The sequence below is a fragment of the Acanthaster planci genome, linkage group LG19, assembly GCF_054643075.1.
Source record: "Acanthaster planci isolate LZ-2023a linkage group LG19, COTS_SCS, whole genome shotgun sequence".
Classification (NCBI taxonomy): domain Eukaryota; kingdom Metazoa; phylum Echinodermata; class Asteroidea; order Valvatida; family Acanthasteridae; genus Acanthaster; species Acanthaster planci.
In genome coordinates, this window is record NC_141795.1 from 11,652,631 (window position 1) to 11,678,545 (window position 25,915).

The following is a 25,915-nucleotide window of genomic DNA, read 5'->3' on the forward strand; positions in this document are numbered from 1 at the left end:
GGTGGTTAAATTTTTAGTAGTCGAATACTAAGCATGGCATACCCCATTTAAATTGCTGAAACCACTGCATCGTGATATACCGTGCTTGTGTTACTCATGTTTTAATATATACGGTTTTTAAAATTACTCCATGTCTAAAACTTCTAGTGCGGGAGCTTTCACCTAAGGTTGCATGGGCGCTTTTACCTCGGAGGGTTTCTTTTTAAAAAACAACGCTAGTGCTACTCCTCCGATTACAAGTCAGCCTGTAATCAAAGTTCTGTTTTCCGCAAAACATAACGTACTTTCAGATTTTACGTCGGGTTCGGATTCACTTACTTTCATCCCAGTGAGTTGCTGTTTCATCTTCTTGTTATGTTCCACCAGGCATTTGCCTGGTCGACTCTTTTGGGGTTTTTACTCTTGGTCACCGTCTCCACCTGGGTTTTGACTGGGCTCGGTGCTGGTAATTGTTGTTCTCCTTGTAAGATGTGTTCCCCTTTTTTGTTTACTAGTCCCTTTAAAATTTTACTCTTTATTGTTTTCTTTCTTTTGTATGATACACCCCCAACTACTTTTGTTTTTGCTGTTGGAGTTTCAACTTGGTTTAGCCCACTACACCTGTGCGTACTATAGACAGTTAGATCCCCTTCTTGAAAGTGGAGTGACCCTGGATGGGGTGGTGCGCTGGTCTAAGTGGTGAGGTCCAGCATGCTTCAGTGCTGTACCATCCACTACCTATGCCAACCACTTTGTCTGTGTTCTCTCCTTTTTCAGGTAGGGAAATTTCTCTCTTTTTGATATCATTTAGAGGTTTGATGAATCCCAATGATAGATTTGATTGTTAAGAATCTTTTGTTTAAAATTTGGATTTTCTGTTGGGTTTTGTGAGTCGAGTTTATTGTTTTATTGTCAGTTGTTGCACATGCTCTGCTCAACTATTTTTGTTTTGCTTGTAGGTAACACGCAGGTCACTCTTGACCAAAATCTGACAATATTCTGGTCCAGAGAGTGCATTTACGTCTGGATTTTTCATTGAAACCATATGATATTTTGCCTTGACAGCCCCAGTTTCACGCAGATTATAATGTATGGATTACTTTTATACTAGTTTTCTTGATTGTTACTTTTTAATAGTCTGAGTATCATCGAGCTATCATTTCATGGCATTGATTATGGTTAGTGCTACCCCCCTTTTGCCTGACTGAACAAGAGGCAAGCGCCAGGCTAGGCAGAGTCTGGACTATTAATTTTGGGAAGTTGGAATCCCAACAGTGTTTAGAGCCGAGAGTCTTATGTTTTTATCTATCAGGGTTTTGTTTGGATTCGTGAACAGAGTTGGTGCCACTAACAGGGCACTGTCCAGAAGGTTTTTTATCATTCTGGGTTGTAGAGTAGCTTCATCTTTAATTAGACTTGCAAGGTCCTTGCTAGACTTTACTGACAGATGAAGTTCATATTTTTTTGCGTATGAGAGTTTATACATATACTTTTGTTTTACTTTTTTCACTCTATGCTTTTTTAAATTTTGTAGTAATGATTCTTAGACTAAGTTCTTTTGTTGATGGGGATTAGTTTTTGAACATGCTTCAGTGTTGTACCATCCACTACCTATTCCAACCACTTTGTCTGTGTTCTGTCCTTTTCAGCCTGTCAGCAATCAAGGGTCACAAGCCCCCTACCCCCTTACACTTGTCAGAAGTCGGATTGTTGGCACCTACATCATGGAAGGAGAGAATGTGGTTTATGGTGGAGCTGCACCGGCACCCGCAGCCCACCACATCAGCTTTGTGCCAATTGACCTTAAGGTCAATGTCTTTGCTGGGTTGAAGCAGAGCGTCAATGATACTACCGTTGAGGATTGGGTTTTAAGATTTGCGATCTCAGACCTGGAACACACCGATTGGCCAGCAGTCCTTAGTGATGATCAGGTATTTGGGTGGGGAGGCAAAATGAAAGGTGCTGGTCATGCCGGAGGAGGAGCGACGTCGGGCAGACGACATTTTTGCTCGACTCCTTTACACCTATGGAGACAAGGTACCCGCTGCGACGCTCCTGCAGATGTTTCACAGCAGGAGACAGAAGCCTAAGGAGACACTGAGGGAGTTCTTCCTGGCATTACAGGAAATCCTTGGGAGGCTGAGACAACGAAATCCAGAAGTTGTCAACTGGCCCGATCAACTCCTCAGGGACCGATTTGTCACCGGTTTAGACAACGCCGAGGTCCAGCGCATTCTGAAGATAGAACTCCGCAGGAGACCAGACATGTCCTTCAGGGACGTTACCAGCAAGACCCTTCAATTGGCTGCTGACAGAGGAGAAGATGCCGAGGTGAAGGCTGCCAGTGTCCCCTCAGTCACTCCGGCCCGTTCCCCGATGCAGATCCCCCAGGACCCCTCTCAGATGCAGATCTTCCAGGCCACCCTTGAGAGGACTGTCCAGCAGCAGCGGGAGATGGCAGAGATGATAGCAGCCATGAGGTTGGAGTTAAACCAGGTTCGTTCCAACTCCTCATCTGCCAATGTAAGGAAACTCCCGAGACGGCAACCAAGATGGGACGACCAAGGAAACCCGATCTGCTTGAGATGTTACAAGCCGGCGCACATGGCGAAGGAGTGTGACACCGAGCAACGACTGGCTCCGTTAAACTAGAATGTTCCAGTGTCTGGGGCCAGACACTGGAATACTTTGGTAAAGCCGTCGGGGACTGCCTCTAAATCGATGTTGTTCTGGGAGGTCAGGAGGTCACCTGTCTTCTGGACACTGGGTCCCAGGTTTCTACACTACCATACGAGGTCTTCAGGGAATACTTCCAGACTAACATCGAGGAGAGTAGCCTTGCAAACCCTTACATCCGTTTAATAGCCGCCAATGGCCTGCAGATCCCATACCAAGGTGTGGTAGAGCTAGATGTGTACTTTATGGGCTGTCAGATTGAGCAGGCTGCCTGCTTCATTCTAAAACCAACTGAGACCCCAACCAGACCCATTCTTGGTATGAACGTGCTGCAGAGCTGTCAAGATTTGCTTTTCAAGGGGTCAGCGTCTTTCCTCTCAAAGACGGTGCACACAGAGCCTTGGTCCCGGAGCTCCAGGCCACCATCCAATATCGTCCGTGCAGCCAACCAGCGTCCCGTAGTTATACCTGCCGGCACAGAAATGGTCATCCCTGGGCGATGCCACCCCTCTTATGTGCATGAGAGTGCAGTCCTGACTGAGCCAACCCCTGCAAAGTTCCTACCCAAACATCTCATGATTGCCAAGAGTGTCTGTACAACCGCAAAGGACCTTGTTCCTGTTCGAGTAGCCAATCCTAATCAAGTAATGCCTTGAAGCAAAAGCCATTTTGCTCAACATGCATGTGTTGCCTGTCTTTGCCTTCTTCCTATATTTTATATCTTGATAAGAACTGCAGTCATCAATATAAACAATGTATTGATCCCATCAAACTCTTTTTGATATAGTTCCAACGCTTCATTTAAGTCGAGTTTTTCTTCGTCTTAGTAGCATAGGTATACACCGTCGTCTGTGTACAACCACAGCCGGTCCAAATAAGTCTTATTTTTAAACAAGGTTGGGCAAATGATCACGGTGGCTTCATATGCAAGCCTATTATCACTTTCCAATAGGTCTAGCACCCACTGGGTTTTACCGCTACCGGTTTTCCCTACTATAGGAGTGCGATGCGGTTTCTTTTACTTGCTCATTTTATCTTAAACGCGATTTCATACACCAAACTTTTGAAATTTCCGTCCGCAATTGTCAACTGCGCATCCACCACCAAAAACATGTACATGAACAACAGACCTGCAGTTTTGGTTTCCCGTTTCATTTGAATCGAAATATCATATCACCACCACCACCACTCAACGGCCGACCATACCCGTGGGCCGCATTGTCGTCTGAACTTTTAAAGTCGAGCCAAAGGCCGTGTTTATCTTTCAGGTAACTGGCCATGTCCACACCGGTCAAGTTTAGGTCTTTCACAACTGCTCGACCCGATTCAGTGTCTGAAGCACCAAAGAATTTACTAATTTCATTCTAATGTTGATACTCTAACAGCCCTTGCGAGTACAGCCGATTGGATTTACCCTCGACGGTTACGCTGGTTTTCATGACGTGTGGGTTGTAAAATCTTTGCGGGTTCTTTACAGTGGGATCTTTGAATGAAACCAAAACGACTTTCAAGCTTTTAATCGTTTGATCAATATTGATATACGTCGAATAGGTAGTACACGTTGCCCTTGTGCTTTTGCTGCAAACTTTGTGCCAAGTCGCATTTGGTAACGACTTCGTATTCCAAAGTCAGGTCTGAAATGGCATATTCTGCGGCCGTGTCTGTCGACTTGACCACTTTGTCATGCCTCTTAAAAGTCAACTGGTACGTCAACGGTTCTTTAAAACTCGATGGATAAAAAGGGCCGTGTTTGGTCAATAGCGGCACGTCCTACAGAATCGCATACCTGTTTTAAAAAGTGTCGGCGATGGCTTTGTAATTGTCTTTACTGTCATTTGAAGCTTCCTTTTTGTCGGCTGATCCCAAGCGCAACTTGGCAACATTTTCTCTTGCCACCCCAAAATAAACCATATTTTTACTCTGTGTCGTGGGTAGCCTGTTGTCCTTAAAGTTATGATAAACGTCAGCGTCTCGGTAGCAGACGATTTTGTTTCCCTGTAAACTGTAGTTGAGTTCTGAAATTAGGTTACGCGCAACATTGTTGTAAACGGTTCAATTGTCGTCCGATGCTCCGTCTAGATCCAACTTGAAAGCCAATTTGGCGGTACCAGGTACCGTAACGTCGTCTACACCCAACGCCGGAAACTTGACGTTTAGCGTGTGACCTGTGGCAATAGAGCTCAGATTGTGCTTAATGGTGACTTCTGGTCGTTCGCCTTTGGTAGCCCAAGGTACTTTGAGCCGGCGACTCGGATTCAATTTCTTTGTGTATTGACTTGTCGTATTTTATTATAGACTGTTTTATAATTTTAAACGGTCGGTTTATTTCAAAATCTTAAACATGAAAGAAAACGCAATCAACGACAAACCTACGGCAAAAAACATGTCTTCGTATTTGATCAATTGATCTCTCTTGTAAACCGTTTCTGATCGCATTTCTGCTAACACGTTTTGGACCTCTAAAAGCATGTCAGAGTTGTGATCCACGTCGGCTCGCATGTCGCCCAGCATGCCCTCGATGTTGCTTTCGTCGGCTCGAATTTCTGTTAGCTCGTCTAAAATTTCTCTGTCCATTTTAAAATATATAAAACAAAATGGCAAGTGCATTGATGATGGTAGGAGGAGCTATAGTCAAAGCGTTGGCTTTCACTGGTTCCATCTTTTTATTCAGTAGTTTGAGTCGAAACCGAATCGACGAGGAGCGCAAACGACACGATCTTGCTTTGGAACAATTGGCGCAAGCTAAGCAAACCTGGGAAGAAAATTGCGTGCATATATTAGATTTTCTAAACGAACACATGAGGGAAGAACGCGCGAGTCGGACGAATTTACCGACGTAGAAGAGACGTTACGAGAGTACTCATAACTTACGGGTAAACACGTGATGCCCTTACCGCAAGAGCACAAGTTGTCGGACTTTTATGAACCTTCGGAAGATCAGCAAGTTCTCGAATTGGTGTGGATTCTCGGGGGAACTGTGTTGGTCGGTTTTTTGGCGTATCGATATAGTTCATTTTATTTTAAAATGGACAAATTTGCACGAAAAGACGGGGGCAGACAAGACAATAATTCGAACCTGGCTAAAGAAACAAACCATCTCGCGAATGTATCTACCTGCCGCTTGATACGTACTGTAACGCCAGTTACACAGTTTAAAGGTTCTAATCACTGCGATTTCGGGCGATTTCTTCCGTTTTTATTATACTTTCTGTGATTTATTTCTGTACGATACAACATCATCATCACCCATAGTGACCCGCGGAGTTTAAATTGAGAACAAAATTTGTGGTAAAATTTGTTGAGTTTTCAACCCATTTAAAGTTTGAAAACGGTAAACACTGACTCATGGACCATCTATGAAGATTGTTTGCGTCTAGATACAACAAATAACTTGTGGGCTCGTTTGGGTTACAAACGTTTGCGTAACGTTTACACCGACACTCGAGATGCCTCCTCGTTTGGCTTTTTCAAAAAAAGAGGTGCATGTCGATGTATGTTGATAATTCAAGTTCAAATCGACTGTGTTTTAACAACGCGCCCCCCAAAAAGTCCCAGCGACGTATAATAATTGGGGTGATCGAGGCTTTAATTTTCATAGCACGTATTTCTAGAATTTTGAAACACGTCTGCTAAAAGCAAAGTGTTTGTTTTAATGTACAGGTCGTGATAATCGCCCAAGTGTTGACATCTAAACGTGTCCCACACTTGTTGCGCGTGGTGATATTCGGTGTCAGTAACGCTTGCCCGTTTGAGCGTGCTATAAAACACGCGTTGCGGCGGAAGTTGCGTTTCGTTAAACTTTTCAAACGAGTCCATGTACTCGTATAGATAAATGCCTTTTTGTGACAATAGAACTTCATGATTGCGTTTTGCAATGTGTTGGAGTTTTTCTTTTGGACACGCTTTGGCGATGCTGTCAAACGACGATGCAATAAAATGAAACGAGTCTATAAATCGAAGTTGACCGAGACTAAACGAAACGTATTTTTCGCTTTTTTAGGAATACACGTAACCGAGTCTGTGTAATCATTGCCTTTAAACGTAGACGCTCCTTGCATAATGAGATGCGCGTTATAATTTTCCAAGTTATGAAATATCACCGGGACTGCCGGTACCACTTGAGTTGTAAATTGCAATAGCTGTGGGCCGCGCCTCTGAAGACACCCGTAACGTGACAGTGATCTCTGACTTTGGGATTTTTGCAAAACGTTTATTATATTTTAGACATCGATCGTCACCACTCACTTTGCTCGGATCGTTACACCAACATTCGTATTTGTTGTAACTAATGCGTTTTTCACATATCCAACACGTTCTAGCTTTTTGGTATTTCCGTTCTTCTTCGGGTGTGAGTTTAAGCGGTTCGGGGTTTGCAAAAATGTCGTTAATTTTTCGACTTGTCCAATGAGATTTTGAACAAATACTTGGCCTGCATTTGGTCCTTGATAAAGTTTTTCAGCAGTTTTACGATTGTCACATCGTATAACCGCATAATAAGAACTGCAAGGGGTGAGTTTTTGCGGACGGGACCTGTAGTTGCTTTTCTCCAAAATTGATCCAAAATCTGCATAAATCACAAATGGCATTTTTTGTTTATGTCTAAAATTTCTAAAATCTAGAATGGGAACTTCTTGGTATAACCCTGCTTTTGGTATTTCAACAAAAAAGCGGGACTTCCTTCACCTTTACAGTCTTTGAAGTGTCTGACAAGGTCATCTTGCTTATAAAAGTGTGTATTGCACCGATCGCACAGATATTTTTACCTTGATGATTGTTAACTTGTGGTCCCAAAAGTCTCAATTTGTCTTTGATCCAACAATAGTGACTTTTAACTACGTGTGTTGTAGCTTGTAAGCTTGCCGTAACAGATTCAGTTTCTTCCGTGATGTATAATAGGTCTATGTTAGGTAATTTGTGTGACCCGTCGAGTGCAAAAGTCTTTTGAATGCTGTAAAATAAAAAATTCTCCTTCTTTTTTTTGTTTTGATTTTGTTTTGGTTTAATAGCTTCGCTCGATTCGCTTCACTCGCTTTGCTCGTCTATGCAAGCAGCCGCTCGAGATCCGTTTTTTTCCCTTCTGGTTCGGGGTATTCGTATCCAAACACGTTGATGGTGATGTTTTGTTTTTTGATGCGTGATATCTGCGACAACAGTGTGGGAAAGCCGATACCCGTAAAATCAAAGCCGTCGTCATCGGTAAAGTTGTTGTTCTGTCTTCGTGTATCTCAAAGTCTGCTTTATCTTTGAGTCTTTGTAAGACGTATAGAGTATATTTTTCAAGTGCCGCCCTCAGACACCACCGTGTACATTGTTGATCGTCATTTTTTATGTTAACGACGGCTTTTTTGGCTTTAACAAATTTATCGAGTTCAATATAACTGCTTCCACCAATGTCACCATACCTAACAATCTTGATGTAAAATGTGTTTATTTCGTCAACAATGTAACCCGAACCTTTATTGACAAAACGCTCAATTTGTTCGATAAAGTTGTTTCTGTGCTAAATCATAATTTGGTTTAACGATCCGTGTCTCGTTACAATAGTGTACGCCGTATTAAATGCGTGTTGTAAACTTTTGTTTCGGTCGTTATCGGGTCCATGTTCCAGATTAAAAAAGTCTTCACCATTGCCGACTGAACTTTAATTTGATGACGCGAACCGATTTCTTTCCATGCCGATATGATTTTGTCGCAAATTGGTTTGCTGTAACAGATGTAAAATGTCATTACGTCTGCAATAATTTGATCCGGTTTTAATTCAAAATTGACACTATTGTTTTTAAATCTTCTTGTTTTCGTCGACGCTATCAAATTTGCCATAATCCAAATAAGACTTGATCGCGCGTATGTAATCAAGTCTTGTGATCTGTCCGTTGCGTCCTGTGGCCGTGACCTTTAAATGTTGTGTTTCAACGAGTCGTTTGAGGTGTTCTTTTTACGTCTCGTGATGTTTGTGTAATCTTTGAGGTGATCTTGAATCTCTTTGACATAGTTTTTTTTTTTTTTTAAATGTCGACTTTTCTGGGTGGTGGTAAATCTACTTTGAAATGTATTGCTTGAGACTGTCCAGCGAACACGATCGCAACATGTACGGTATCAAAATTTTGGTCATCTATATTCTCTCTACTTTATTATACATGTATGGTGTTAAAATTTTATTCATTTTTTATTTTACTTTATTATATACTTTTTATTTAAGATATTTTCACTTTTCCGTACTAATATGTATGGAAAAGCAATTTTTAAAGTTTCCTTAAGTAAGTTAACGTAGTAATTCATCTTCTTCGTCACTGTCGCTGTCAAAATTTTTGTTTTGAAATAAAGCTTTCTTCTTCTTTTTCTAAATGGGTCCATGCTACTTCATATCTAACGCTAGCTCCATAAGGCCTTGCACCATGCGACCCATAATAAATGTCATCGACACTAATAAACGATTTGATAAGACATTTTACATTTGATATTGTTCTAAATTAATCACTTGATCAAATTCTCATTTATCTACCATCATGGGAGTAAGAATTTCAGTGTCTCCACCCTTAATTTTTTGTAGGTAATTTGACATACATGCGCTTCTGAATGGATTTTATCGTGTCCTCTATCATTTTTTTGCTTGCTTTGTATGCATTTAATGTAACGCGTGGAATTGTAGTTTGATATTTTTGGTTTGTGTCTCAGTAAATTTGTACATTTGATTATTAATCTCATCTAAAACGTTTAATTTTTCGTTCAAGTAATAACATATTTGATAGCCTTTAATATCCGATGGCTTTTGCAAGCTTCCAAATTTATAGGTGGGTTAAATACCATAAGATATTGTTTTGGGCATCGTAATTATAAGGTTATATTTTTGCGTTATTGTATCGATAAAATATAATTGAATTAAAAATTATTTCTCATTACAGGCTCTTCCGTAACGAGATCATTTCATCAAAATTTTGATTGAGCGATTTGGGACAATCTGTTACAATATACCTCTTGTTTACCATCGTTTCTAATAAAGTACCGTTTGTTTAAGGCAATTGCACATTAAAAATATTTCGCTTAAATTCGTGTATACATTGATAACAGTTGGACTTACATTTTCCATGATCACGAAACAGAGCTTTGTGACAAACGTCACGTTAGTTTTGTATTATCGTGTGGACAAACGGGGCGACACTCTGGACATTTATATCTGTCTTCTCTGTGTTCACACTTTTGCCACTTGTTGATTTTTTCTTTACAACCATTGCAATATTTAACATCATTCTTTGTTTTTATTATCTGTTTCAATTCAGTAATTGGTTTACATTGATGACATCGTTGGCAACATTTGGTTCCTTGAGTCACTAACATTCTTGTGGTATTAATAGACTTTATTTTTTAAATGTCATTTTTTAAAGTGGTATTAATACATATATTCATCCCAGCAACCACAAGTAAAGCGAGGGAATTGATGCGCAACAAGATTTTGGGTTGTGAGTTGATGCGTGACGCGGTTGGTGTGAGATTTTTGATGGGTTGAGGGGGGTCGGGTACCTAGGGGAGTTGGTTGAGTTAATTTTTTGGGGGGGTTTCCTTTCTTTTGGGGGGATTACCCATTTTATTTTGGGGGTTTCACTTGTTTTAGTCGGGTAAGTATAGGAGGAAAATGCTGGTCTAGAACTGTCAAAATATGTACTACTCCGTGGGCCACCGTGAGTACTCGCTCCAAAAATAGGTAGTGCTATCTGACTTATATGGTGGCCCACAACTGTCACGGCAAAAGCAAAAGCGCCGCAGCAAGTGCAAATTCATATATCGGGAAGGGGCATAATCCTACATGTAAACTCTAAGTGTTAAGTTCGGTGGAGGGGAGTTAGGCCACAACCATGAATTTTGTTATTATTTTTTTCTAGACTGTTTTCTTAAAAGAAGTGTTTCTATGGCTAAGAAAATTGTAAGGGAAACCGGTCTACGCAAATAAAGTTCGAGGAATAATCGGACGATATTATCCTTTTGTTAACAAGAGGGGTTTTATTATTCCAAGAAGACTGCTGCCGTGCTTCCGAAATTTATAAAAGGGAAGGGGTGAGATTTGTCATCAGCATCAACACGACCTCTCCCCAGTCTTCTTTTACTGTATGGTTTTGTAAAGCTTCATGGACGAGGTCTGTTCGCTGACTACTCCCGCGTATACGCAATATGGCTCACTCTTCGGTGGGATAGGTTTTTGCGACCAGCTTGGAGAGAAATTTCGGTCGATGTCAGTTTTACATTGGTGGTGATACATGCATAAAATTATGTGCATGAGCTTCTTAGAATGTATAAGTAACATTTTCTTAGATTTAAAAGTACTGTACGGTACTTACATGTAACTAGGAAGTCAATACTGATCTCATGCAAGGCCACAATAATGGGTGGGTAACACTTGTCAACACATTGCCAGTGGGCCCATGATTACGGTTTTTAGTAGAGAGTGGGAGTTTTAAAACTCCGTATCTGGAGCTCGGCGACGAAAGGGCTCGTTTGTCTGTATTTGCAGTTTTTGTTTTTAATTCATTTCATGATTTGCTCTATGATTCCAGCTTTTCCCCTCTATTTCACGTTATGATATTGTGGCAAGCAAGTGCTGTTTTCACCACACTGTGTGCACATAGTTTTAAAACTCCGTATCTGGAGCTCGGCGACGAAAGGGCTCGTTTGTCTGTATTTGCAGTTTTTGTTTTTAATTCATTTCATGATTTGCTCTATGATTCCAGCTTTTCCACGCTATTTCACGTTATGATATTGTGGCAAGCAAGTGCTGTTTTCACCACACTGTGTGCACATAGTAGTAGTCCATATCTACGACCAAATCGGCCTTTTAGGTGGTACATGCATGTATCAGGGCCGGACCCAGAAATTGTCCTGGGGGCGATATTAGGCCCATCAGATTTTTTAAATGTTAGTTATAAAGACGTGTTCGCAGGATTCCATCCTTGATACTAACGTTTCCTGTTTGTGTGTCCGAGTATGTAGGCCAGGATCGACATTCATTCCCACCGGAACCAAGCCAGTGTGATTTGCTTTTGCAGTGGCACTTTTGCTTTTGCCGAGGCGCTTTTGCAGTGGCGCTTTTGCTTTTCAGTGCAATGGCACTTTTGCTTTTGCCGAGGCGCTTTTGCTTTTGCAGTGGCGCTTTTGCTTTTCAGTGCAGTGGCACTTTTGCTTTTGCCGAGGAGCTTTTGCTTTTGCAGTGGCGCTTTTGCTTTTCAGTGCAGTGGCACTTTTGCTTTTGCCGAGGCGCTTTTGCTTTTGCAGTGGCGCTTTTGCTTTTCAGTTCAGTGGCACTTTTGCTTTTGCAGTGGCACTTTTGCTTTTGAAGTGGCGCTTTTGCTTTTGCAGTTGTGCTTTTGCTTTTGCAGTGGCGTTTTTGCTTTTGCAGTGGTGCTTTTGCTTTTGCAGTGGCGCTTTTGCTTTTGCAGTGGCGCTTTTGTTTTGTTTTGTTTTGTTTTTGTCGTGGCACTTTTGCTTTTGCCGTGGCACTTTTCCTTTTGCCGCGTCGCTGTTGCTTTGGCCGCGGCAGTTTGCTTTTGCCGTGACAGTTGTGAGCCACTGTAGACTTACGATAGGGCTGACAACTTCAAAGTCGGGAACAGAGGGTCAAAACTAGGGCACTACCCGAAATAGAAAGAGGCCGAGTTTTCGAAAAGACGTTGTTGTGCGAGTAACCTACCGCCGTAATAGGGGTGCTATCACCTACGTGCAGGAACTGCCAGCAGCAAAACGTCTTGGGAACCTTGTCATATTATTGGCTTCGAAAGTACACATGTATTGGCGCTTGTGAAAAAAAATCCACTTGTCTGTAGGTATCTAGGGAGGCAACTTGCCCCATCATGTGCCACTGCCCGAAATTCTTTCGCTAATTTGCCCCTTAAACACAACTTGATCGATCGATGTCATATTAGTTCTCTCTGTTGACTGCAGTCATCTGGGTGATCTCACACATAATTACAGACCGTCTGGCATTTGGACTGAATGGAAGAAATCATGTCACAGGGCAAAGACTGTTCCCTCAGCATTGCTGGATTATGTGGGCTCTCTAAGCACTCTTTATTGATGCAGTAAAAAGGAGTTACGTTGATCCCAAAACATCCCCGACTTCCTCGAAGTGTGTAAGTCGCAAAATAACTGCCCTTTGGTTCAACTGAAAATCAGAGCGAATCCAATGCGACAAGGCTGGCGTTTAAACATAGCCTCAGTCCTGTTGAAATTATCACAGACATATGAACCCGTAGACCACCAGATCGGCGTAAGAGTAAAAATTGTGCACAAATCATTTACCCCTCGGTAGAGGGGATTTACGCACAGTTGAAGAATTCACGCAGTAACATTCTACGAAGGCATTTTTTCGATGATGACAAAATCCTTTTTTTAGAACTTGGCCCGTGTAGATTCAAAACAATGCAGTTGCAAAATTTGAAAAAAAAAACCAAAACAGCAGTACCAGTGAGCCAAACCGTGAACTTATTTTGGGACCACAGCGTGTGTGAGACATTTCTTCGAAAAACATTAATGTGGTACCCAGGTCATGCTTTGGTCACACATATTTTGCAGTAAAAGGGACTCGTAAATTACATTCTCCTAATTCTTTCTGAACAGATCCGATGGAAACCCTCTCAGGCAGGCTGTAATTGCATTTGAGGGGGGGGGGAGGTCCTATTTGGGGGCGTGGCTCGTATTGAGGTGAGGGGGCACTTTGCACGTTTTTTGAACTCATAAATGACATTTTCACGCTTTTTTCTGATGACAACACAAGCTAACGGATGGCAAAAGGCACCACAGGATGTGTTTTTGGTCATTCTGTTTTTTTTCCTGCCAAACTGCTCTCACATGTCTCAACAGGTCACAAGATGGTCTCAGCTTAGTGCTGCCAGGCCCGCCCGGCCTGATAATAACAAGGTCAGACCATGGGCAATAATAAAATATCTGTTGTGGCGTCAGTAATACAGCTCCAGACACGCTGATGATCCCAAACAGTATCTCATTGGTCTAAATTCACTGGCCCGATTCATTAGTGCAATAGGGGAGGGGTATTTTCTTCACAACCGTGTGCAGTGGCGACTGTGTATGCAAACACATGCTAAGATATTGGACAGGGGATGTTTCAGGCTGGCTTCAGTGACTGCCTAGAGTGATCCCAAGATTGAACCCCCCCTCCAAAAGTAGCGGCACGAGGATTCAGGAGAAGTCACGGGGACTCGGCTTAGAAAGCATTAGAAAAACAATCAGATCACGTGATTTGTGACCAAAGGCTGTCCCGCCTCTTATACGGAAGAGTGTATTAAGTGCGTTACGCACAGGGAGCAATGAACGAGCTGCCATCCATCTTTTATGCTGTTGCCTATCCGGTTGCCTATCCGGTTCGTAAGTATGACGTCACTTCAGTTTAAACCACGCCCACTGCACACGTGCACTGCACACAGGGTTACATGCATTGATTGCCATTGAAGTGGAACCATAGAACTGGAAGTTAACGCCCAACTTCAGCGATCATCCAATGGGAGCCTGCAAATCGTGGCGCGTCTGCCTTTGTGACGAAGTCACTTACGAACTGGGTACTTGTTAAAATCGACAAGAATATAAGATTAAATCAGTGCTCTGAAATATATGATTGCCGAAGTTTCAGTAACTGAGTACCTTCTTCAGGGCAAGCAGAATGAACGCGGAAAAATCCACGTTCATTCCCCCTGGATGCAGCGTTCCAAGTTCGAAAATGACGCTCCTCCAGTTCCTTACTCTGTACATCGGATGACGCTTTCCGCAGAATGCAGACGCTCACGTTACCGAGGGAATGTGGCGGCGCGCAAAAGTGCTGCGCAACAGTGAGACCAGGTGTTTGTTGGTGCACTCCGCGCAAGTGTTCTGCGAAGCGGTCACCAAGGCGACGCTTGGTCTCTCCGAAGTACAGTTTACCACAGCGACGACATGTAATGCAATAAACCACGTTACTACTAATGCATGTATGATCCCCGCGTATTCTGTAGCTACCGCAGGGGCCGACGACCGACAAGCTGTTACCTATGTAGGGGCAGGTGTTACATCTGGGGCACTGACAAGGGGAATTGCTGCCTGCTTTTGACGGTGAGACGGAATCCAACCGCGAACGTACAACCATGCCCTCGACAGAACGATCTCTCCTAAACGCGCAAATCGGGGGTTCAGCGAAAATGGAAGCTGTGGCCGCCTCATTACCGAGTGTACGAAAATGTTAGAGAAGAACATTACGTACCAGGATGTTCCGAGGGTGGTATGTGAGTACGAGGGGGACGCGATCACGTTGCTTGGCCCCGGTTGGTTTCAGAGCCGTTTCGCGCGAGATTAAAGATACGGCGTTGAAGGCAGCGTCTGTGATAGCCGGAGGGTAACCGCACTGATGAAAGAAATCTAGCATTTCCTTCCTACGCGCAGAGAACTCAGCATCGTTACTACAAATCCTACGCAGTCGAAGAAACTGAGAGTAGGGGATGGAGTTCTTACACTTGAGGGGTGAGACGATTGGTATTGCAGGTAGCTGTGGGAATCTGTGGGTTCGTATATAATGCATGGTTGTGCCAAATTTCCGCGCACAGATCTGGACGCGCACGTCGAGGAAGGTAACAGAGTGTTGTGACATGTAGGGAAGCGTGTTTTGGGGGCACCATAGCTTATTTGGCACGCCGCCCAGCCCGTTAGAAATGTATAACAAATTCCGGCGACGGAAGTGCGGTGGGCGTACAAGTAATAATTATAATGCTTTCCAATGTGGGCACCACAGAGTATCTTAAGATTAACCTGTTACCATGAAAACTAGCTTTTTGCATTGTAATAGCTGATTTGCAGTCTTTTCACCTTCGCAATCTATGATTCCATCGTATGTGACCCGACTTGGAGGTTAGTGGGGTCATAGCAGACGCGGAATGAGTGATTTTGGAGTGAAAATTCAACGTCTTGATTGTAAAAGTTTCACGTGAAGCGTGTACATGTGATATTGTTCACTACACATTGCACTTAGCCTGTCTGTGTAACGACTAGTAAGATTTACACTAGGATTTCGATCTTCACTCCACACACTATTCATTATTAAGTGCTGTCTGGAAGGCCAAGTCCACTGTCACACACTTGCCTGGCATTCAGGGTAATTTTAGGGATTTGGGGAATTATAGGAATTTTAGGAATAAAGGATTTGAATTGTAATTAACTAGATATTTGACCCCCCAAAGTTGACATGTAAATAAAACTCTGCATAATTGAGACAGTTACATGTGGACTCTTCCTGCCCGTCTTCCTTCGCCTTGGCGTCCTTAAACTAATAAATTAAGTGGACCTCCTTAATAGATGGCCTGTCATTACAGACACATCAGATACAAATCTGGTGCACAGTGCGCATGTGCAGTGCCGGGTGAAAAGCATCCGCAAATGCTGAGAAATTCTCAACGTCATCACGCGTACCAGTGATACCAAGTAGTGGGGGGGACTATTGGGTACACTTTGACCTTGTAATATGAAAAGGTCACGTATGATAAATATGAATGAGGATAGGGTGAAACCTTGAGTACAATTTGACCTTGGGTAGGGGTATAACAATGGAGTAGGGGTAGAAATACGGTACGAATTGACCTTGACTGTAGAGGGAGAATATGAACATAGTGGGTTAAAAACTTTGGGTACAATTTGACCTTGCTGATAATAAAAATAGTGGATGAGTCATACAGTGTGTGATGGTATACGGACTGGCCCGCCAGGCAATCCTAAGGGGTAATAAGGAGTAGGAAGCGATAATCCCTATACAATAGACAGCTCGTGCCGCCGGTTAATGAGAGAGATAATCTTTAGATAATAGACTGTATGTAGTGGCTGAGCTGTGTCGGCGGACTATTGTATTAATGATTACATTGTGTACGTTGGAAGTGAGCGTTGGTCTGACTTAACCTTTGGACACTAAGGAAGAGAGGGCGCCCACATGCTAGCGGTCTTTGGGTTTGGCTTACTATGGCTACCGAGATTCGATCGATACGGGAAGAAGACTCTATTGTCCCTAGCTGAATTTTTAATCCTTTGAACTAGAGTGTTTTACGTCTCGTTACCCTGTACATGTATACGTTTCACAAATTCAGTCAGAGCGGAGCATTACTGTTGTTCGTTATTGCGGAACCTAAATGTAAAATACAGCATTATATAAAATTAAGAGTTCTGGGGTGGCATGACGTCAGTTGGGATTTTTAATACGTAGCAAAGGGGTAAATTTATTCGTCGTGCTGTGGAATATTGTGCAGAAGTTCCGGCCAATATCCGACCTGAAAATTATCATTCGATAGTCATACCGATAAGTATAACACAAAACAAATTCAATGGACTTCACATATTGGTTTCTGGTAGGTTTGTACTGGTACCGTTTTATTTCCCGTTGTTCATCATTGATTTTTTACAATAATTATCTTAGTAATTTTAAGAATTACTACAAAGGTGATTACCGGAAGTTTGTTAACTTTGAAATCAGAGTTATTAGATGTATTCATTATTTTTGGAACAATTTGTCTCTACAGACTGTTATCTTTTAGGCATGCTCCTCTTCGTCATGAAACAGTCCGGCAAATTTTTCAGCATGTTTAGGCAAAACTCTATTCAAGGCTTTGTTGACGTCCATGCCTTTATCAAGTTTTCATCGAGATCATCCACAATGTCCTGGTGAGTTTCATTTTCCCTCAAATATAGGTAACTTGACAGGAACTCCTTATAGTTGTTGAAAAAGTCTTGTTTGACGGGCCAGAGGGTCTTTCTGTTTGCCTTCTGCCTGGCTTGGTCTTCATCCATGCCTTCGTTGGCGGACTTGTCATATTTTTCATCCCTCATCTCCCTATGTGTTTCTCTAGCTTCAGCCATCCAATCTTGGTAGGCGGCATTGTCTTCCAAATCTGAACTGTCTTCATCCGAGGTTTCGTCATCGACCTCCTCAACAGAATCCGAGTTTTCGTCAGCTTCATTCATGTCTGATTCCTCCTCACCATGGATATTTTCCATGTGCCTCTCTAGATTAAACTTCCGTATTTACTACTTCTGATTTGCATATTACACTATGTTCATATTCTCCCTCTACAGTCAGGGTCAATTCGTACCGTATTTCTACCCCTACTCCATTGTTATACCCCTACCCAAGGTCAAATTGTACTCAAGGTTTCACCCCTATCCTCATTCATATTTATCATACGTGACCTTTTCATATTTCAAGGTCAAAGTGTACCCAATAGGCCCCCCCACTACTATAGCACCAACTATATCATCAATGTATCGCCGGTACATTAACGGCTGCACGCCCTGATACCGAGTGAGCATCTGCTCCTCGATGTGGCAACAAACAGACAGGCATAACTTGGTCCCATCCGCGTGCCCAAAGCCTCAGCACTAGTCTGAATGCAGTGCTCACCGTTGAACGCGAAGTTCTTCATCGTGAGCACCAACTCAGCCACGGAGCAGAGTGCTGGTAGGAGGATCCCGAGTCTGGCGGAGACCTGGATAGTGTTTAAGGGCAGCCAAACCACCCGCGTGGGGAATGGATGTGTAAAGCGATTTCACATCCATGGTGAAAAGAAAGTTTGATGTACCCGGGAATTCAAATTCATCGAACAGACGTACAGCGTGATTAGCATCCTTGACTTGACGTAGCTGGGGAGCGTTTTGACAACGGGTGTTAGAATGGTGTCAAGGAGGCGCAAGACTGGCGCGGCGATCTACGCGTTTATGTCTGCGTTCATGTAATTTTGAAAAGCGCTCTCTATATTTATTTACCTCTCTTAAAGCCATATGACCCTCTGGGAACTTAAATACGAATTTTCGGGCGTCCCCCGCCCCTAGTCACGTGCGAATGCTTGAATGTGTCCTTGAAGAACAATCCGACGTGCGTTGTGTTTCCCTCGATGCGGTTCCAATCCCATGGAAACCAGGGTCTTCCATTTTGCATCCTTCAGCTCCCTATGATTGTCCGTCCATTCCTCCTTTCTTTTTATTTCAGGTTTAAGTTCTTTATACACGCTGATTCCATTACCTGCCTGAGCATCGTGTCACTAGGGCACTTGTTAAATATTTTTTGCCTCAACTTCTTGACCGAGCAGTCTGGGAAAGAAGTCATGAAGGAGGTAACCGATCTGGTGAACATAATACACCCAAGCATCCAAGTAACTTTTGATGTACCGGGAAACTACGTGGATGAAAGGATGGCGGTCCTGGATCTGACGGTCAGGCTGGGAGAAGTAAGGAAAGGACGGTGCTAGTAAATGGCTAATACTCCACAGTCACTACATGAAACCGATGGCCAGCAAGTAAGTAATTCACAGAACAGTGCTGTGAACCAAAAGAGAAGGATGGATATTCTGGTCAACGATCTAACCAAGGTCATGAGGAATATCTCAGTGGACTATGGGCAGGAAGAAAGAACCAGGCATATACAGCATTACATGGACAGAATGCTGTTCAGTGGCTACACGGAGGAGGAGCAAATGGAAGTCTACTGGCGGGCAAGGAAAATAATGAAGAACAGGAGAAACAACACGGAGACGGTTCCTTTCTACTGATTGAAAACATGGCGAGCAAAGGAGAGAGCTGAGCTGGACAAAAAGAAGAAAGAACACCAATGGTTCGCTAAGAAAGGCAGGTTCGAGGCCATCGTGTTTGTTAAAGCGACGCCGAGAGGTGCTCTGGCCAAAAAGGACCCGGAAAACGGTGAGACAAGCTGGCCTTAAGATAAAGATTGTGGAAAAAGCAGGGAGTAGAGTAAAGGACATCCTGATGAGGTCAAATCCATTCCGAGGGGACAAGTGCTCATATGACGAGTGCAGCGGAAAAGGACAGTGCAACCAGAGGGAGGTGATATACCAGTTAACATGCAAAGGATGTTGTCACAAGTCAATGATATTTTACGCCAAGTGTTTGATTAATTTGAAGACACAAACTGTATGTTGCCAAGTTGGCCAAATTTCCTTATATGCCCCTTTTATGCAAAGTAAGGTAGGGTCCTGTATGTTCACACCTGCATGGGTACACACCAGGCATGGGGACCTGAATAGTGCTTTTTAGTGCCTGCTCACTGAGGCGTTGTCCAGCAGTAATAGCCTTAAATACTGGGGTGTGGTTCTGTGTGTCACACACTGACAGGCCTGTGGTGCGATAGCACAAGTTTGAGCGATAGCTTTCAAGCCAAAATTGTATTAGCTTTCGACCTTGTTAATGTGGATTGAAAATCCAGTGTTGGCGGTAGCCGTAAGTGGGGAGAGTGATTTGCTGCCCCAAATTTTCAGGAGAAAAGTTTAAAGAGGAAGGGCAGGCTGTGACAATTTTCAGTGTGCTGTAAGACCTCAGGAGCCAGTATATACTGTAAGTGTTCTTTTTAATTATTTTCTAATATGTAGCCATTATGGTTTGTCGAGTATATGTAAGTGCTATTACTTTATATAGCTGTGACAATGGGGCGTTCAAAAGCCAATTTTAGTGACCGATGGTCAAATGGTGCACAAATGTTTGCCGTAAGATGTACATGTGTATTAGCAAACATGGATATGATTATTCAACATTTCAGGGCTCCTTATTACGGAGTCGGAGCTCCCGTTAGTGGACCTCATTGAGTACCGAGACACGATCAAGCCAGGTCCTGCATTGGCTGGATAGGAACAGCAAGTCTGCCGCAGGGGGACACGGCTACCTACCTGCCTGTTGGTCTGCTAAGTCCAGCCCTGACTCACCTGCGTCATCCTCGAAGGATCGGCTGAGAGTCATGTAACAGCGGCGCATCGGACAATTGACCAACTCTCCCTGTGAATTGTCCGAATTTGGGCTAGTGGTAACTGTTAACCAGCCCACCAGCCTTCTAGTTTCTATGAAACCCATTTTGTTTTTAAACTGTTGATTTTCTGCATTTTGCTCCCCTTGTATATTGTTTTTGTGGGTTGTATAATTATAAATAAATTAGTTTTCATTGAATTTTGAAGTCAAATTATCTGCTTGAGTGTACTGCATAATTTACCGTGCACACATTGCGTGCCAGAGGGTAGGGGGACCCGGGCTTGTGACAGATGTGAAGAGAGATACATTGGGGAAACGACTAGGTCACTTGGTGAGAGGGTTGAGGAACACGTGAGGGGGAAGTCATCGGCATTGCACGAACACATGCAAAAGAAACATGAGGGGCAGTCTCAAGAAGTTGAGGTAAAAATATTGAACAAGTGCCCCCGGCTCATCGAGGGAAACACAACGCACGTCGGATTATTCTTCAAGGACACATACAAGCATTCGCACCCGACGAGGGGTGGGAGACGCCAGAAAATTCGTATTTAAGTAAGTTCCCACAGGGTGATATGGCTTTAAAAGAGGTAAATAAGTTGTCCGGAGAATCCCTGTACAAGGTCAGGAACATCGTAAAGTGTATCGCCCTCTATGTTGATTTCTTAAAAGCGCGTGCGCGGTACATGTACGTACCTTGCCTCCTACAGCCAATTACGGGTGCATTCCACCTTAATGGTTGTATTTCTGCGCCCGAGTTCATTAATATTTTGTGATCCCATAATCAGGAGGCATCATAGAAATATTTCTATAAATCCCGAATTTGGGACTGATAGTTTCCAGTTCGGGTATTTCTTTCACAAAAAGCCCCAAATTGCGGGCCTATTTTTGGATAGAGGCGGGCGGCTACATTCAGAAATGAGCAGAACCTTACATTTGGTTCGATCCTGCTGTGACTAAAGCCCTGAATGGTGGTTTTGGCAGAGCATGCAAGCAACTAAGCGGGTGTGTGCTAGGCCCTCGTACGTTGGGTCGTTAGCGTGGCTAGTTCCTAACCCCTAGTGGTGCGTGTGACCTTGAGGGGCTTGGTACAGGTAGGCTTAGGTGGTGCGGTAAGAGTTCCTTATGGGTTCAGTGTCCCAATTCAAGGAAAATTCTCCGCCAGGCCGAGGCGCACAAAAAGTACCCCCAGAGATTGTTTCGAAAAGAGGGGTCTGTTTGGGCCAGGAAATAGTGGAATTGTGTCAGTATGGCCCAGGATCATCTCTGTAGATTCAGGGGCACTCATCTGGGGGCAAAGCAGACAAAAGTGGGATTGAAAATTAGTCAGAAGAGCCCCAGGAAGGTGAGGGATGTCATTTGAAAAATGGCCGCTGGGAGGGCTTGGCAACATTCACTCTTTGGGGGGTGAGTTTGTTTTGGGCGGATAATTAAAAAATTCATTGGTTAACCTACTAAAAATTGAAAATCAAATGAAGTCTGAAGGACCAAACAACACATTGATTTTTGTTCGAGAGGCCTCAGGGACTTCAGTTGCCTGCCATGGGGCTCCAAACTTGGTTGATTTTACACTATTGGAGCTTGAATTAGTTCAGTGCACCCTTATGGGAGCTTTTGGTGGATTATAGCATCGCACAGCGCGAGTTGTGGGTGGCGTATTAACCCTGAGATAGCCCTATTGACTTTTTCAGGTCCTGGTGGCACTAGATGCACACGAGTAATTGTGGGGCTCACTGCTCCGGGCAAAATCAAGTCGCACAGGCTTCCCATTAAGAGAGCCCGCTTATGGTGTATTGTGTGAATGATTGAAGTGGCTTTGATAAATAAACCAAATACCATTTTTTTGTTGTACATAAATCAGGCGTCCAAGGGGCGTTATTCTGAGTCACAGGCCGTCTTATTTTGTGAGTCACGTGTTGTTTTAGTTACTTCGCAAGGCACCGGGCCAATCCGGTGCCCAACAGCCCTGGCAACGGCCGTTGTCAGACCGGGACAGTATACATGTACATGTAATTCCATCCTAGCGTCACACTCGGGGCTGTAGTGGCTCTCTTTTACAATCTGTCTCTTTTCTGTCTCCACCACGGCCCAACTTCAAGGCAAGTCTTAAATGCCTGAAATCCAAACTGCAGGATTGTCACGAACTTTGAATCCAAATATCTTCCGAAATGAGAATGACTCGACAGTTTTACTTACACTGGCGTAATCCTCAGAGTTTGGACTTTTATACGAGCAACCTAAAGCTTCCCGAACCATAGTATATTTTCCGATGTATGGCACCTTAAAAAACCTGGCCTGTAGTATTGAATGCTGACCGTGGGCGGCGCCAGTTTGAAAAACGAAGGCAGCACCCGACGGGTGCCGTAGATGCGTAATTCATGTTGTCACAGTATTGCGCGTACTTTGCTAGTGTACAGTACGCCCACAGCACATATGTGAGCATAGCACAGTGACTTTATATTAATGTTATTTAAATTTAATTTCACTGGTACCCTGTTCGTCTATCACGCAAGGTGAAGGGGAAGCAACTTTGTATGGTGCAACCTATAACTATGGAATTCCATATCTGCCCTCGCCCGTCGTCCGTCACCTTTTGCTTGCTTTTTGTTGTGTCCCAATTCTGCCATTTACCAGTTCGTTCCAAACATATGGTGTTCTATTCCCGCCAAATTAGCGTCGCGTCGTGCCATCGCCCCGACGGCACGACGCGACGGCACGACGCGACGCTACGACGGCTCCGTCGCGTCCTGCCGTCGCCCACTGCTCAATAAATTTTACACTGCGTTTAATGCATTTCCCTTTTTGTATGTTACCGTCGCGTCGTGGCGTCGTGCCGTCGCGTCGTGGCGTCGTGCTGTCGCGTCTTGCCGTCGCGTCGTGCCGTCGATCTGTCGCATCGTGCCGTCGGCCCGTCACGTCGCGTCTTTTCACCGTCGCGTCGTGTTTTTTTCACCGTCGCGTCGTACCCTCGCCGCCATACTGATGACGTAAAAAACAAAGTTCATATGTCTGGTAGAACAAAGAATTGTAAGTTTACCTCTAAACATGTCAAAAACAGGTCACAGACCTCATCTGTTGGATTGTTACGACGGCGATTACACCTGTGTAATATTCTCTGCACTGTTCTTGAGCTACAAATTGAAAGAAGTAAATTTTTAATAAATACTCTAAACAATTATATATGTATGACTACAAATTATAAAAAAGGTAAGCTGTAAATGGGTTGCTTGAATTTTGAAAAGATAGTGCAGCAGAGCCCTTTGAAACCCCGTATTATAACACAGCTTGCTCTCAGATAATTTTCTATGTGCATTGTCTTCATGCACAGATGGATGAAGCCGTTGCTTGTTCTTGCTTTTGTTATTGTTTTTTCTTATTTTTTGTTGAGTCGTGTTTTTATTGATGTATATAATAAACACACTTTTGTGGTTTAAATAAATTTCATAGGACCTGTTACTCTATACTGATCTATTTTCCCCACCCCCTGCACAAGTACCATTTACACAAGGCCATGTGTTCATCCTTCCATAGTGAATTGAAATGATATTGTAATTGAGGCTTCAACATGAAACTGACACTTTGACCTCAATGTTACAGATTCCATTTACCTACCTGCAAATGATGCCATGGCGGACAGAGAGAATACACTGTATCTCATCTTGTCTGTAGCCTGCGTCAAAATAATGGGAAACCAGTTCATCTCATAGTCAATAATGATTAAGTCAGAAATGGTCACAAGTACGCACTGAAAGGTGATCACAGTATTTAATTTGAAATAAATATGGGACTACACTTTTTATTTATTTCAAAGAAATTAATATTGAACATCTCTGAAAGAGTGTTGCCTGAATAGTTTCACGTAGGTAAGTAAAATAGGCCTAATTCACTAATGTCGGGCTTTAGCGTTTAGCTTTGCATTATGTGATTTTCGCAACAGTAGAGGCCAAGCCTAGTAATGTTAATCCTAATGCCCATGAAAAAGCCCCGGATAAACATAATGGAAGCTAGTTGTGTCATTACGGTAATTATTTTATAAACTGGCATTTAAAAAGCTAAACATTGTGAAAAGGATATTATTGATGAGAAGAGGCAATTGAGAATCGAGCAATGTGTAAATCCCCGATATCTTGCATCGTTCAATTAACAAGCTCACTATCGACATCCGCCCTTTATTGACAATCCCAGAATGCAAAACTGCTAGCAGCACAAACGAGACGGCACGACGCAACGGCACGACGGTAAGACGCGACGGTACGACGCAACGGCACGACAGCACGACGCGACGGCACGACGCGACGGCACGACGCGACGGTACGACACGACGGTACGACGCAACGGCACGACAGCACGACACGACGGTACAACGGCACGACGCAACGGCACGACAGCACGACGCGACGGCACGACGCGACGGTACGACACGACGGTACGACGCAACGGCACGACAGCACGACGCGACGGCCTAATCCACAATGTAAAAAAACATGCAATGGCACGCGACGGCACGACGCGACGCCATGACGGCAAAACGCGACGCCACGAGGGCACGATACGACGGCACGACGCGCCGGCACGATGCGACATTAACAAGAAATAGCACGAAATTAGCTCAGCATGAACTCAATAAGAAAGGAGGCGACGGCACGACGCGACGGCACGACGTTGTGCCGTCGCGTCGTGGCGTCGGAGCAACGGTACGACGCGACGCCAAAATGGCGGGAATAGAACACCATACAAACGTGCCATTTTCCGTCGCCCGTCGTGCATCGTCCGTCGTCTGTCCTGCGTCGTGCGTCACCCGTCGGGCGTCTTCCATCAAATGGGTTGCATAGGACCTGCAAAAGACAATGTGATGATTCCATTCACTTCTAAGGATCTTTTCCCAATAAGGCAAGTACAAATCCCACCTGTAATACTAGTCCCTTAATTAATGCCAATAATGCTAGACTACCCCTGCCCCTTGACCAGAAAATATTGCCTTTTTGAGAATTCAACCAAGTGTTTTTTAGGGAAAAAACATTTTTAGCAAAAATGTTCTGGCCAACTTATCCACAGTCTAATTCTAATTTGCATCCATTAAAATGTGCCGACTTGTTTTCATCAAAATCCAGAAAGAAATCTGCCAACCGATACAGGCATTCCATTTTGCCCCCTCAATTTCACCTTGAAATACAGAAATACCAGACAGTGCTGTGGATAACAAACTGTTTATTAAATGTATTGTTAGGGGGCAATTACCACTTGGTTTAAGTTTCAGAAAATGTGACGCGTTGGTTTTTGTGTATGTGTATGCCATGGTGGATAGACCAATGAGAACAGGTTGTCCAGCATATCAGCATTGTTTATGGGGCTAACAAGTAACGTTAATGTTTACAAGACTTCTGTGAGCCTACCTGCAAGTCAAGTCATGTCTAATTTGGAGTATACAGCAGATTTCATCATGGGTGTACCCGCCCTCAAAATAATGTTGAATCAGTTCGTCTCGAATGAAAACTATTAATTCCGTTCTGTG

The 25,915-nt window shown here is 43.6% G+C and overlaps 1 protein-coding gene across 1 annotated transcript in view; it reads right to left on the reverse strand.

Moving 5' to 3' along the window:
* LOC110987549 (nucleolar RNA helicase 2-like) overlaps positions 1 to 14,386 on the reverse strand; it is a 62,291-nt gene extending 47,905 nt beyond the window's left edge. Inside the window, exon 1 of the mRNA XM_087130002.1 lies at positions 14,296 to 14,386. The gene's annotated coding sequence lies outside the window, so the exon portion shown is untranslated. The remainder of the gene's footprint in view (positions 1 to 14,295) is intronic.
* Between the last annotated feature and the right edge of the window lie 11,529 nt (positions 14,387 to 25,915).